Here is a 15,718-nt window from a genome sequence, read left to right as displayed (position 1 = left end):
AAACCCTATTAGTTTGGGAGGGTTATTAATTAAAGTAATTTATAAGTCTATTGTCCCGGGGTCTATCACGAAATGGCTATATCTCATATTGTAATTATTAACCCATTACGGGCCACTGCAGAGCACGGGTCCCATCTCCGTCAGAGCAAGTGTTTAAGCCGTAGTCCATCACGCTGGCCAAAGTGCTGATTAGTCTACAAACGCTTTCGAGAACATAATGGACAATGTATTTATATATATAGTATGTGATATTTAAATACTTAGAACGCAAATAACTCTTAACTTACTCGTAACTTTTGTGATACTTTGGACATTTTTACGAAACAAATACTAGGTTTTATAATTTTTTTTGATTTTGATTTTTTTTATATAAATAAATTATTATTAATATAAATAAAAATATATATTTATTTATTGTTATTTTTTATCTTATGTACACTGAGTCGATATATATTGAAAGTTATTACCCTATCTCCCACGTCCCACACAAAGTGACCACACAACGTCGGATTAGACACACAGTAGATTGGGGTTCCAGCGGATTATGCGTTAACGGGCTAACTTGTTAGATTAAATTGTATATTTGACCTATACTTTGCGCCTAATCGGTTACGCTAAATCACTCGGTGGCATCTTTGTCTTTATTGTGTTAAATAGCCATAGCGAATCCAGGAGCCCTGTCCAAGAAAATCATAAGTTAAAAAGTCTCAAATATTCCCGGCAAGGATACTACCGTTGTTAATAGAAGTTTTCTGGGAAAATTTGAGACCATAGATAGCTCTTATCTTTTTCAAAAGACGACTACCTTTCCAAAAACTGGTTGTGACTGGCAAACTGACTTTATTATTCAGAAATAGCTGTTAATGTACGACTATCTATGCGTTTAGTGTTTCTCCCTCGCACTACGTTCATAAGAACTGGCCACGTGAAAAAGGCTAAATTTGGTGTTATATTTGGTGATAAAAACGGAAAAATCTCTTTGTTGTATAAAATAAATACAAGGAAAGCTAATGTATCTCAATTCACCGTGAAAAGTTTACAGATAAAACTACGAACTTAAAAGTATTCTTCGATATGAAAATTCTCAGATTTATTGCCTTGTACAGTTTAAAATTCTATTGTACAATGCTTCGTTGTAAACTTTCTGACGATACAAAAGCACTATACTGCATGATTCCGATATACTTCTATCTCGTTGTCATATTAAAATTCATATTTTATACAAGATAATATTATATAAATAAACAAAACATGCAGGGGTGGCCTCCCCATATTCCTGCACAGCTATTTTTACTTAAATAAAAAAATATCAGCCTGTTTATAAAACAATTAACAAATTATTATTTAAAGATTTAAAGAAAACCCATATTAATTTTGTTACCTTCTATAACAACGCAATAATTAAGGATTTTTGGGTATGAAAATGCGAGTATTTAAGCTTCGAATAATAAAGCTTCATTAAGTTTTAAGATCGAAGGAAGCGGTGATAGCCCATTGGGTAGGACTTTCGGGAGCCAGAGTTCGAATCCAAGAACGTACCTCTAGCTTTTTAAATTATGTTTAAGCAATTAAAATATAACTATCCTTCAACGGTGAAGGAAAACATCGTAAGGAAACCTCCATGCCTGCCTGAGAGATCGGCATAATTTTCTCTATGCCTGAGAGATCGGCATAATGTTTTCCATGCCTGAAAGATCGGCATAATGTTCTCCATGCCTGAAAGATCGGCATAATGTTCTCCATGCCTGAAAGATCGGCATAATGTTCTCAAAGAAATATACCAGCCAGCCAGTGTGGACTACGGCCTACATTCTTCAGTTTTTCTTGTAGTGAGCTGGTAATGGGGTGATATGATGATCGACCAAGTTTAACCTTAATGCTTTACCTTTCTTGGTGACTTGAATCGTCACGTGTTTGGTCACTCTTCCTCAACATCAGCTACATGCCCAGCTTTACTAAGAATTCGGAAATGTTTCGGGAATTTGGAAATGTTTCAACCATCCAGATACACTTTACCCAAAAAAGCGAGCCATATTAATAAGAGAAGCCATAAAATAAAATACGTCTGATTTGAAACAGGAAACCGACAACAAAGAGTGTTCGATTAATAGTCCCAATACCTAACACACGCTTCAGAATATTGAAAAGTCCAATGACGTAAATGCGTTAGAGTGAAAATAATACCATGCGGTATCAGAAATAGATTGAACTATAAACCCTGCTTTATACAACACCATTGTCTCAGCGTGATTAATCTTTATTTATATACAAGACTTTTCCTGACGGAATAATTTTCCACAGCCTGAACCACTGGAGTAAAAAACTTGAAATTTGGACACTATGTTTCATTTATAAACTCAGCACTCACTTATGGGGGGATTTTTTTTTTAAATATTAATAGCGGGCAAACGAGCAAGTGGGTCAACTGATGATAAGTGATCACCGCCTCACATAAACATCTGCAGCACCAGAGGAGCCACCGATGCGTTGCCGGCTTTTAAGGAATTTGTTAATCCGCCCCTTGAATAACCCTAGATTGTATTTTTGTGGAAACACATCAGATGGGAGATAGTTCCATAATTTGCAAGTGCGCCTTTTTCGGAAATTCTTAAAATTTGTATGAAATTGTGTCATTTTTCAAGTTAACGGACAGGCTGCTTTTAGATAGATTAGAAATTTACTGGGTTCTAAGAATCATTTAACTTTTGCCCCTAAGGGGGTTTAGTAGGGGAAGAATGGAATTAAGCAATAAAGTTTAATTGCGGGGGTACATATTAGTACAAACACACCAAAGAACCGATGGACGTTGGAGTCCCAGAATTCTGGAATGGGTTCTGGGGCAACATGCCCCCAGTCAGCGCACTCTGATGAACCTGATGAACCTATTTTATTTTTTTCGGCGTGGTGGAAAAGCTTTATTACTCTCTCCAACTCTCGGGCAGGACGGAGGTTATGTGGGACTCCCCCTCTAAAGAGGGTATACCCAAACTAAAAACCACCACGGTATGTCCCTCTTGTTGGCTTTGTTAGACGCCCGGGGAAAGGGGCACGATACCCTGGCCTGCCGTCATTGTGCGCTGGCTTTCGGCTTTCCTCGGAACGTCCTTGTAGTTACTAGCTTGCCGCGGTTTTCATTACCTCTCTCTCTCTCTCTCGCTTTAGTCGGTCCCCCATGACTGAGGATCATGATCACTACTATGGCGGGTAATCTTGTAATATATGAACTCTCTCCATCGGGTCCTGTCTTTGGCCATTTGTATTGCTTTATAGAAGGTACGGGCACCAGTTTCTCTTAGTTGATCTGACCACCGGGTTGGAGATCTGCCACGGGGACGTTTGCCTTCTACATTTCCAACCACTATCAACTTTGCAATGCTTAACAAAACAATGGTATTTATTCATTATATCTCTCTGATATTATTAGTGTGCACTCTACTGTGTCCGGTGTGCGCTGGCCCTTAGCTAAGAGCTTTACAATGGAAATACGTAAAACTAAATAAGCGTTGATAAATTACTTAAGCTGCCCATAGAAATGTTGTAACAGGACCCACAATTGTCGTTGAAGTGAATAGAGGAAAATGAATAAAATAAACGTTTGTGGATTGAAACAAAAATATATTTGATTTCAAAATACAACAGGAATATTTCCGTTCAAAAGTACTTAGACTTGTATTAGAATATTGCTTTTCTCGGGTATCTTTAAATTTATAGTCACGGGTACACTTTGGAATATGTGGAACACGTGCCTGTTGAGTTGTTCTATCTATAATTCATTGTATCAGCATCATAATACTAACCCTTCACCGGCCCTACATGGCAAGGGTTTCCTCCCCCAAGTCCGCGCTGGCAAAGTGCGGATTGGTGGACATTTATTGAATACTAATTGAGACTTCCAGCAAAATTTTATGACGCAATACTTTTTATATTTACGTTGCGTTGCTACGAATTAGCCAAACCTGATACGCACCATTGTGGCTTATTTTTATGTGAATAAAGTGAAACATATTATAGTAGTTTGTCAGATTGACTTACTTTTGTGGAGTTAAATTCCATTAAATACTTAATAAAAAGGACCGGTTCTCAGTTCGTATGTGACTCGGTTTTTTTTTATATCAATGTAAAAACAAATACTGTTAATTGTAAATTTGAAATCAATGTTTGCTTCCAACACGAAAACCCGAATATGAATACATAATATAACTTCAGTTACAGTTTTTCTGATTACCAGCGTGACTCATTTTTTTTCCAGGTCGTTTTGTCAAACTATCTGTTGAACAATGATGCAAAAGTAACAAAGACAATTTTGTAATCCTGCGATATTTAACATATTTAACCAATATTAAACGCGGGCGTAGCCGATGTCTAGTATTTCATATTTCGCTTAAAACTTACTTATAACTATGAAGTAAAACTTTTAATTTCATAAAATAAACATTGCTTGTCATCATTATGAAACATATTTTGGTTATATAGAATTTACAGGGTCAAGGCACATGCGACTGTTTAATCGTTTATATTCGCAGCTCACGTTTGATTTTACTTCGTTTGCTGTATTCAAATCCTGCTATTTAAAGATTAATAAGATACACATACCCCAAAGTCAGAGTTAATAGTGAGTGCCTGAGACTGGCCGCCTATTTTATGTTGAATTTTTAGCATTCAGTAAAGAACTTTCAAAAAACAACTTTCTCGGTGAGAGTAAAGTTTGCTTGTGGGCTGATAGCATTTAGCAACTCAATCACCGATCACCAATATTATAAGTATCGTGTTCGCTGTGGCACTTAGTCTCGCAGCATTGTCGGGTTTTTTGTAAACAAGATTATGCTGTAAAGCAATAACCATCTCGGTACTTAATCTCTAGGAATACTATTACGCAAAAACCGTTCATTTTTCATTTTATACCAGACTGAATGAAGACTTTGATAGTTACCTTTATTTAGTTGTTGGTTCACTGCTTCTTAGAGTAGGCATGCACAGAAAGCCTCTAGGTATCACAACCCTTTAACGGAAACATTTGACGCGTTAAGAAAATCAAATGAGAGTAAATTGTTCCAAATAAAAAAGAGCGCTTAGCGCGTTTAAGATGGCAGCGGGCTTATCTGCTATGCTATTAGAGGTAGGTATGACAGTTATATTAAACCTTATTGGTTTAATATAACTACCATGGTAACATATTAAATCAACGGCCTATGGTATCTGCACGGCTAAATTGCTTGGCGAGACATCTTGGCGGCAAGTGTGGGTAGGATAGTAACTAGCCACGGACGAAGCTTTCCGCCCGGCCAGAGCAGAGGAAATTCGTAAATCATAAATTCGAAACAGCTCTCAAAAGGGAAGGTCGTCAAAAATATAAATAGGTTTTGGTTCAGCGTCGAACAGATGAATAAAAGCACAGATTATCTGTGCTTTTATACTTCTTGTATCTATAGTTTTGTTGATCAAACCGCAAGAAATAATTGCACGGTTGGTTGCTAACCGCTAACATATGGCGCCTACATTGCAATGCGGTTCGTCAATATTGTTATACCTATTAATCATAGTTACCTTGATTACCGGTATTTCTTTTTGGTAACTCGAACCGGGGTCTTCTGGTTTTGGAATCGACAGATTACCCACCTGAGCTATAAAAAACTTGTATACTATAAAAGGTTGATGGCGAATTTTTATGATATTTGAGCAAATTTTCATTGCCATAAAACGACGTTTTCTTAAATGAAACTCTAGCTAGAGAGATGATACTCCACCGAAACTTCATTCAGTTTATACTTATAGTATATACTTATGTACAAGAATTGCTCGTTTAAAGGTATTTATTAGATTAACTAGTTGTTCCCTGCAATTTGTTCCGCTTACAACTTCTTTATTTTCCATACAAACATTCAGTCGCTATCTAGTAGTCTCTGCGTATTGATCTAAGAGTGGGTTTTCGAATATCCATTATTTAAGCAAATTAACATTTTTTTTTAGGAATAAATCACTCTAAAATTATCTAAGGTGGAATTCCGGTGGACTTCTAGCCTAAAATCGGGATCTGCAAAACTAATAAAACTGTCGATATTAAAAGAATAAACAACAGGAATGCGTTAAATAAAAACAGGACGGACGACGTCCGTTGTTTTAAATATCCCCCACAAAGTTCTCTGTTCTCGAACACCACCTATTATTATATTATAGTTTTTTGGTACACACAATAGTAGTTTTGCTGAAAAGGATATTATTAACCCTTCTGAGGTATTTTATGATATTTTACGGTTTTATTTCAGGCAGCCAGTAACCTCGTAGTACCCGTTACTTTCGCAAGCGAAAACAACAGTCCGCTAACGTTCTAATCGATAATTTAAGTGACAGCTCTGCGTTCTAATGTTTTTAAGGCGAATAAGAGACGGTGGTAAGTTCATCCGAAATTTTCACGGTCGCTACGCGTAGGACACCGTCTTTAGAGCTATGCACTTTCTATACTACTGCTAGAGGCCAAGCCAGAGGCGGTTATCATTTATAACTACGACTGTTCCTGGCGTGAAGGGGTATTCTATTTTAAACGAAATTGCAATACGTGTAAATATTTCATTCTCCACCGATTCCAAAAGGATGGGAACATTTTATCTACTAGGGAGTACCTTTCAAACAAGCTAGTTTTATCTGAAGGTGTATATCAAAGACTTGGAGTAAGAGCCAAAGGTTCCGCGGGGTCAGAGCTTAGTTTTGACGGTGAACATGATTCAAAAATGCGTGAAGCATTTTTTTCTGCGAAATCAAAGTCGTCAGCGGTAATACTAGTATCGCGACGGGGTATTAATTTGACAAATCTACAAATGTATACAGTAATGTATGTATACGTTGAAGCTTGCTCCACGAAGAAGTACGGCGAGAAAGCTCGTGTAAGTCGTTCTGCCTTTTAGTTTCATAGACAGTGTATATCAGAACTCCTCGGTTATGTCTTTAATGGGCTGTCCTTTTAGAGTTTTGAGTAGACTATGGAGCCACAGAGGGTGTGAGAGAAGCTTTTCAGGAGTTACACCTCTGGATAGAATATTGGCAGAGTTCTTAGTGCCAGGGCAATAAAAAATGGTTCGGGTGAGATATTTCCAGTTATCTGATCAACACGACGGTGAACTTTTTATCTAGTATAGTGCGACTATGGAATCGAGAAATGCATATATAACCTTAATCGGGATACGCTCAGAGAAATTGTAATGCATGAAGCAAATTTGACGGTAAGACGCTACCTAATAGTTCGAGACGAGCGATTTGATGAGGCCTTGTCGGTTAAAGTTTACTTTTCGCACAGACAAGATGCACTTTGTTACCAGTAGGGGAGCTAACGGGTCAATAATAAAAAAAAATTATAATAAAAAATAAATAAAATGAACGATAGTAGGTATCTGACAGTCCCGGGAGAGTGACATACATCATCACAAATGGCATGACAACGTATCAGTCAGTATCGGGATTACGGACAATAGACGAAATATAAAAGTCTTCGCATTCGTCAGGATGCGGAATGGAAGCGTAAGGAAGCTCTTTAAGTTCCCAGAAGCGCTTGACTAAGGAGTCAGTGGCGGGAGCCTCTTAAACGAAACAACATGTCAAGGCCGTTTGAGTATTTACGGTAGGTGTTGTGGGTGAATTGCCCATGAACATGAGACCTAACACCGAGCGCAATGCAGTCGCGCCAACGGTTCGCGACGTGACGTATGGACGCAGTCGGGGAGAAGTAAGTGCGGGATTAGGAAAGCTCCTATTAAAGCATCAATTTTATCAGGTACGCCGGAACTTGCATCAACAAGCGGAATACCTTCCAGGTATAGTAGGACTGACGCATCTACCACAGTCGTAGGTAATTTATGTGTCACTTTATCAAAAACAAATGCCGAGATATTAAAACTAACATTCGCGACGTGACGTATGGACGCAGTCGGGGAGAAGTAAGTGCGGGATTAGGAAAGCTCCTATTAAAGCATCAATTTTATCAGGTACGCCGGAACTTGCATCAACAAGCGGAATACCTTCCAGGTATAGTAGGACTGACGCATCTACCACAGTCGTAGGTAATTTATGTGTCACTTTATCAAAAACAAATGCCGAGATATTAAAACTAACATTAAGCGAGAATAAAACGTTAAATCCATCGACTTTGATTGAAAACCCACCGAACCCCTTCACTTATTTGAATTTAGTTTGCAAACCCAAGCGATCGCAAAATTCTTGTGAAAAAAAATCTCCCTGCCAAATCCAACAACATACGTATAACTTGCAGTTCACAGTAACATTCGTAAACAGCAACTTGTGTATCAGCTATTAAGACAGTAAATCGCTTGTCTCCTGCACTATTTAACAAATTAATATTATTCACCTGCGTAGCGATTGTCGTCGGACTTACGCGCGTAGCGCACTGTGCTACGTGGGCGTGCATGTTAGCTACGAGCGATGACGCGATACCGGTAGGTGCCTACGGTGGCGGCACGATAGTGTTTGACACTCCTCCTCGCCCCCCGCACTGCTCGTGTGTTTCGGACGACCACAGGAGCAGTGCGGGGAAGCCTTTACATTGCCCGACAATATGTTTTACAGACAGGCAGTTCACATAGGCATTCTTCTCTTTGACGCACTTAAAACGATTATGAGGAGTGAATATTTTATTAAACTCAACTCATTTATATAAATTCATTGTGTTATATTTCTACACAGACACTTAGATGTAGGTTTTTCAACCGTGGTTATATAGGACTGTCACTTCGGCGCATTGCCAGAAGTCCCGTTATTTAACTTGTTTGATTTTTACTATAATGTCGTGATTAAAAGTGTTTTTAACTCTCGTATTTGTACGCTCAAACATCTTCGCGCGTGTTGTGATCTAGTCCTCAAAGGAATTAGGTTTTTTTTTTGCCGCATTTATTTTAAAACGCACGTATAGTCTCAGCGTCAACCTTTTGCATGATAAGATCGGCCAACTTTAAGTTTTAAAACGCTTATTGCGCAAGCGAACTGATCTATGAATTCTCAAAGTTAGTCGCAGAGGGAGTCTGATCTGTCAAACAATTATAACGAAATAATTCATGTAAATACGTGGAAGTCAACATACGTTTATCATCGAACCTATTGACGAGTGTTTGTAAAATGAGCTGATTATTCTCAGCACACTGAGAAATCCCAGCGATTGCGTTTTTTGCCTTCTTTGTTAGCTTAGGTAACAGATAAAATAGCTTTTAAGCGTCCATGTGTTATGGATTATATATTATCTACCACTGACTTAAAGGTCGTATACAACATCTGAAAAGATTCAATACGACCATCGAACTCTAATATCAATATGAGAGCTAGCTTTGGCTTGGCTTTTGGCAGCGCAGAGGTCGCGTTCTGTATTTCTGGTGTCGAATTTAAAGTCAAGTATTTTGTATTATTGCAAGCTATTATACAAAATCTCAAAGGCGTACAGACATTTGTAATCAGGTTTTGCATTTGAATCTAAGTTTAACAAACGAGTATTATACCAACATACATCACACGCAATGAATCAATTCGTAAGATTCGTCGGAAATGTTCTCTTTTTTCGACGTTCGTATCATCATCGGGTTCAGGAGGTAGGTCAAAATAATTCTGCATGAGACCAAATATAGCTTTACGTTTAGCAAGTAAGATCGACAGTTTAGTATCCTGAATCTCCGTATCACTTTCACTTGACTTAGAATCTACTTTTGAAGGCATTTTAGTAAAATTTGAGTAAGACAATTTTATCTAACGATCACGAAATGCCTATATATTTATATGAGTATGAAAAGTCTAGTCAATCATATACGGGTAAATTAAGTAGGTCGTGCGGAATGCGGACAATATGCGCATACGCGCGCTTCGTATAATATTAAGCGTGGTTGGATTATAAAGAATGTTCGATCGACCGAGGCTTATACAAACAGATCTCGACCTTAAATTCAAGGCCTGACGACACTTGAATAAATGTTTCATAAACGAAGGTACTACAATAATAACAAATTGCAAATTTTAAGGTTTATTTCTAATTGTTAATTTTATTTATATACCATAATATTTATTAAAACATACACAAACATGTGTAGATAATTAGTATGCCTAACTGGGGAAATAGTTAGATCGATTCTATAATGCCGTTTATGCCAGTATTAAGACAATGAAAATAGATGACGCAATGACCTAATTTATATTGGTTTATTTGTATAGAGCCCATAGAAGTATTTTAACAAGAACACCTACGTTTCATATGTTAATTTATAAAGGAAATGCTGAAAATATCCTGCGTAGAAGGTTCCAAAATGTATGCGTCAAGTTATATTAAGGTATTTTTTTAAAGATTTTTATTATCAATTAGTGGACTATCCTTCTCCAGTCCAGTCCAGTCCAGTCCAGTCCAGTCTTATTCCAGTCCAGTCTCAGTCCAGTCCTTAAAAAAAACAAGTTAAGTTGTAACAGTATTACGTCGGGCTAAGTAAAATACTTTTTTATAGCTTGTAGTAGTAGTTATAGCCATTATAAAGACGCAATAACTAACTTACAATGTATTTTAGCGCAGAATTAGATCTGCAGTCGACCACAGCTTGAGGTAGGTATAGAAACTTAAAATATTAGATCCTTTAAAGGCAAGGTAAGAAAGTTAATTTTATGACTACACACTAAACCAACGTGTTAAGTAAATGGAAACATAAGGAAACATGGGAGGTTCAATAAACCAAAATCCTTTTTTGTTTACTTATGCTAGCAATTAATGTACATCTTAAATGTACATTATTTAAATTTGTAAGTGTTTTTACCAAGTGTGTGTGTGTGTGTGTGTGTGTTAAATGAGATGGATATTATAGTGAAAATTTTCCAACGAAGTGAAATGTTGTAGGCGGTGCTAGAGACAATAGACATTAATAATAACTGGGCCTTGTTAAAACATAATGCGAGTATGAAATTATATCGATTATAATATTATATTAAAAAAAGAGGCGAGTAAATGAACAAATTCATTTTCATTATACACCACGGAAAAAAAAACAAAGTTTATTTCTAATATTCAAACTGAAAGTATTGATTTTAACAAGGCGTGGTCAGCGTACCTGTGTACCTAATTAACCAATTCTCTGCGATCAAAGCCTTGACAATATCGCTTGTTCCTTTTCTTCGCTCATAGATAATGTTAATGATACATCGGGGAAAATAAGAAGAGCAATAATCTTGGGCGCACTCAATCGATATAACCGATATTACGGATGAGTCCTTTTGACGATATTCTATTATTATTAGCTAATATTGATTTAACGTCGAAGCGTTGTGGAATCGGGGAACGGCATACATTTTACATTACATCTTAACAGTGCAATTAAAGTTCAACAAAGTTTGCTGCGAGATTCCGAGGACTTATGGCTCACTGCTAGTTGTACACGGATATAACGTAGATGGATAACTTCGTGATCGATTTGTAACGGAAATGACTTCAGGCCATGAAAAGATAAGTTGTGTAGTCAAGATCTAAAGAAGTTAACTTTAACGAAAGAGGTGTTTATTGCCTATAGGTGGCGCCAGTTCACGGAAAGGCGCAACATCTTCTGCACGGCTAACAAGGCAGTAGACAAAAATTTTATCCCCAGATTATATCCACTGACAAGACATTACTTATTCTCCTGCCAGCAGCATGGGTAAAGAATAATTTTACCTCTTTTAATATGACACGCTTATTGTTTTGTATCCTAGCAGCTATATTCGAAGAGGGGATACAACTGTGGGAGTAGATAAACATTTTTTACTCTTTCCAAGAAGGAAAATTCCGGTGTCGAGCAGTGCGGTGTGCGGCAAAGCTGTGGCAAATGTTAAAATATATGGTAGCACCAACTACAGTTCAAAGCAATGCAATGTTTAATACAAAAAAGTTTTAATGACCAAGTAACTCACATAAAAACAATGAACGTGTTATTCGTAGTATGTTGCGTAAAGTTCATTTGTTGTAAAGCGATGCCTACGATATAAAATGTTTTAGTGTTTGAGCGGTTTCTATAAATGATTCGCAATTTTCAATGAATTGAACATTTACAGAACAATAAACCATTAGGTGCAAATGTAAAACTATTACATTCGGAATTTATTTATAGCAGGCGATTAGTTTATGAAGGTTTTGACACATATAACTCTAAAATTCTTATTAACTTATCTCATGCATTACGAGTAAGTTGTAAGAGAGAATGTCCAATTAAGAGAAAGGAATGTAAAATAAGAAGGTATATATACACCGGCATAATTGAAATGTAACTTTAATAAAATTGAACCTAAAACATTAAAGTTACTAAAAGCAATAAAAGTAGGTATAGAATACGTAGGTACTAAATACATTTGGCAGGTATATTAAACAAACAAAGTCCTGTTTGAACACTCAAACATTACCTCATTTAAGCATTCCAATATCCGAAGCTCAAATAAAATGATGTATTACATACTTGTTTAAACTGTACATTCTATTTACACAAGCCGTCATTTTAAACCCCGAACTTGTGTTAATATTGTTTTGGAAGCTGCTATAAATATCATTATAGATAAATAATTAAATTCTAAATAACTGTCTCATATTGAGCTATGATTTTGTTAATATTAAAATATATAGTATTTATTAATAATATTTATTTTAATATAAATAATATTATATATATTACTTTTAGTAAAAATTATTTACTTCGAAATATAATGTAATGATAATTACAAAAGTTTGAAGCGTTAAATCTTTAGATAAGACTCTTTCAGCACACCTTTGGAGTTAATTACTTGACTAATATTATTGTACAATTTTTCTGGCATCCGGATCACTAGGTAGAGATTTCTTACAGAATTAATTAAAGTGTTATCGTCTCCAAATATTATCTTGATTGTTCTTTGTGACTTACTGTTGTTACCAAATACCTATTATGCAGATAAGTTACTTTATATCTTTTATATAATATTAAAAGATTATGAAAGATGCTTTGCTTTATATTTTAATACTAGCTGCTGTACGCGTTCGTCATCCGCGTTTATTACGGTTTTTTTACAAATCCCGTGGTAACTATTTGTTTTCCGGGGATAAAAAGTAGCCTATGTTAGTATCCATCCCTTCCACTAGCTCTTTGCCAAATTAAGCGACTAATCGTAGTTGATTAGTAAGGTCGTAAAGCAACGACAAACAAACGAACAAACACACTTTCGCATTAAATACTTATATTAAGTAAGGATCACAGAAATATTTTTTTTTATCATTTAAAGTATCAGTACCGGCTTCTCTTTCAGGGCGTTGAGTTCGAATACTATATAACTTTAAGTTAAGTGCGTTTTAAGCAATTAAAATAACACTTGCTATAACGGTGAGGGAATACATCGTGACCAAACCTGCATGCCTCAGAGTTCTCCATGTTTTCAAAAGCGTGTGAAGTCCACCAATCCGCAATGGGCCAGCGTGGTGGACTACGGCCTAGAACCCATCTTATTGTGGGAGGAGACCCGTGCCCTGTAGTGAGGTAATTGGTTGAATGAATGAATTAATGAATACACTTTTATTGTACACCAAAGAAAAAAAGTAGTTACAGAAATATAAATACATAGCAAGAGAGTACAATTTGGTGGCCTTATCGCTACATAACGATTTCTTCCAGGCAACCAATGGCGTAAAAGGAAAAAACATAGAAAAGAGGTAGGTGGTGCAATAAATAAGGTTTGAAAATTATAAAAAAATATATAAATAAAATATATATATATAAATATATTACATATGAATACAAACAAGATATATATAAATATGTAAATATATAACATATAACATCCTCAATTTATATGAAATACATAAATAATTAAATTAATTACACACTTAAAATGATCCGCTTCAGTGATGTTCGGCTGATAGAGACACATAATGATCCTTCACTAGTTTCTTGAAGGTCCCAATCGATTGTCCCTCACGGATATCTAACGGCAGGGCGTTGCATATTTTAATAGCCTGAACCGTAAATGATCCGTTGAAGATGGAGGATTTGTGACCAGGCACCTTCAAGATTTACTACTACTCTACTACTCTCTTTCAGGTAAGTAGGAGTAGAAGGATGAAATAAAACACAGTACAGAATAGAAACAATGATTGATATAATGGTTGATATAGTGATGATGATGCAGTATTACTACTGTAAAGTATAGGTTTTAGTTACACGTGCAAATTGAGAATTGGCATATCGAGGCAATTTGAAGACGTTATCTATGGTTCGTGGATTTAAATTTGGAACGTTTACTCCAATCCCCCAGTGGATCGACACATTAATTGGCCCTCGGATAACTTCATTTACCCATGGACCCATAGCGCTATGGATTTCGCGCATCAACTTCAGTTTTCATTCACGTTTCCAACCTAATTTCACGAGACTGAAATTACTCAGTTTGAAATATAAGGTGCATCGTAAAATAAATCAGTTGTCGTTTAAAGCAAAGTAGAAACCGGTAAATCGAGTGGTTAGCAGCAAGTATTAATTTCCAATAACGAGCGTACCGCGTACAAATGGGTAATAATTTATTAGCAAAACTTCATCGACTTATACAAGACAATGCCTAAATAAGCAACGCTTAATCTGAGGATATTCCAAGCATACATCTTCCTTTGGCCAATAGTTATCACCTAAGAGTTGGTGAAACGTAAGTTGAAGCTTAAACCGAATCGTCTAAATCGAATGTCAGAGCACTCGATTTAGGCGATTCCTAGGTATAGTTAAGACAGGCAATTTTTATTTTGTTGTATCATTTTGTATAATAAGTCGAGTATAAGAGATTTTCATATATTTTTTTATTAGGTATGAAATTTGATATAATGAGGCGACAAGTAACAAAACTCATTTTATTTTCTTTCATTCCACTATACCTTTACAAGTTAGCCATTGCCGTAATGGTAACTGATACAGCCCAAGATAGTGAGGGGTTACCAGTTAGAGGTTCTACGCAACATCGTACCGTAACGCTATATCTCTCGGTGGCATATCTTTGTCGGCAGAGTGTTAAATAGCCACGGCCGAAGCCTCCCAACAGACCAGACCAGAGGAAATTCAGAAACTATAAATTTCCAATTGACCCTGTCACCCACGCGGAGGATCGCACCCGGCCCCTTGTTACCATGTTAGACAACATCACCACTGACCACCAGGTATTGCAGTAAAGGTGTAGATTGTTAAACTTTTAGACGTAAAAATGATTTGTTGATCTAGATAATCCTTAAAATGTCTAGCCAAATGACTTCGGCTCGGAGTTACATAAAAGATCGATATCCACCCCCACGCCCCGGAACGCACGATAAGTTTTCGTTTATTATCACTTATATTGATTGAGTTAAATTAAGAGAGATATCAGCATCATCAGTCAAGGACGTACTTGTAAAGTAAATGAAAAAGAAACTTGACCTCTACCAAAAACTACACGTGTACATTTAATTTTGCAATGCGGTGAATGGAATCCAATATCATTCTGCACAGAATACAACATAAATTAAATTCGTACGATAAATTCGCTCCAATCCAAATTTGAATAATATTTTTCGAGTGAATTGTAAATTACGAATGCTTTTAACATTTCTTCTTACTTGTTTTATAATGTAAACAATCTATTCATAACTTTTTTGTGTAAAATATGTACATATAGTACAAGTGCGTTTTGTTAGGATTCAAACACGATTGAGATCAATGTGACAAATTCTCGGGCATGAATTGTCTTCACG

The sequence above is a fragment of the Pararge aegeria genome, chromosome Z (genome assembly GCF_905163445.1).
Source record: "Pararge aegeria chromosome Z, ilParAegt1.1, whole genome shotgun sequence".
Taxonomy (NCBI): domain Eukaryota; kingdom Metazoa; phylum Arthropoda; class Insecta; order Lepidoptera; family Nymphalidae; genus Pararge; species Pararge aegeria.
This window is presented reverse-complemented; position numbering follows the sequence as displayed.